The following is a 918-nucleotide window of genomic DNA, read 5'->3' as shown; positions in this document are numbered from 1 at the left end:
GTTGTATTCATTGTCAAAAAGAATATTTAAGGAGCCTTCACTGGAGCTTGTGAACATGGCGAACCAGCTTATCAAGTGCAAGGCTGCAGCAGCATGGGGACCTGGAAAGCCATTCTCCATAGAGGAAATAGAGGTAGCACCCCGAAAGGCTCATGAAGTTCAAATTAATATTATTGCCACTGCGGTTTGCCACACCAATGACTACACTCTGAGTGGGGCTGACCTAGAGGGGTGTTTTCCAGTGATCTTGGGTCATGAAGGATCTGGAATTGTAGAGAGTGTTGGTGAAGGAATTACTAAGCTGAAAGCTGGTGATATTGTTATTCCACTTTACATCCCACAATGTGGAGAATGCAAATTTTGTCTAAATCCTAAAACAAACCTTTGCCAGATAATAAGAGTCACTCAAAGGAAAGGATTAATCCAGATGGAACCAGCAGATTTACTTGCAAAGAAAAGTCTGTTTTACGTTACATGGGAACCAGCACTTTTTCTGAATATACAGATGTGACAGATGTCTCTGTTGCTAAAATAGATCCTTCACCACCCCTGGATAAAGTGTGAAGCCTGTCTCTACTTGTGCCATCTTTGGCCTATGAAGAGTTGGATTGGTGACTATCATGGGCTGTAAAGTAGCTGGTGCATCCTGGATCATTGGTATCAACATCAAAAAGTTTAAATTTGCAAAAGCCAAAGAGTTTGGAGTTTCTGACTATATTAACCCACAGAACTTCAGTAAACCCATTCAGGAGGTGCTTGTTGAGATGACGGATGGAGGGGTGGACTTCTCCTTTGAGTGCATTGGTCATGTGAAGGTCATTAGAGCAGCATTGGAAGCATGTCACAAAGGTAGGGTGTCAGTGTGGTTGTTGCAGTAGCTGCTTAGGGTAAAGAAATCTCTACTCGTCTATTCCAGCT

At 42.7% G+C, this 918-nt stretch overlaps 1 pseudogene; it reads left to right on the top strand.

Moving 5' to 3' along the window:
- Positions 1-49: 49 nt before the first annotated feature.
- LOC102829961 lies at positions 50-564 on the top strand (annotated as a pseudogene).
- Positions 565-918: the final 354 nt, after the last annotated feature.

The sequence above is a fragment of the Chrysochloris asiatica genome, unplaced genomic scaffold (assembly GCF_000296735.1).
Source record: "Chrysochloris asiatica unplaced genomic scaffold, ChrAsi1.0 scaffold00686, whole genome shotgun sequence".
NCBI lineage: Eukaryota > Metazoa > Chordata > Mammalia > Afrosoricida > Chrysochloridae > Chrysochloris > Chrysochloris asiatica.
The sequence above is the reverse complement of the archived record's forward strand: the minus strand, read 5'-3'. Positions and strand labels throughout refer to the sequence as shown.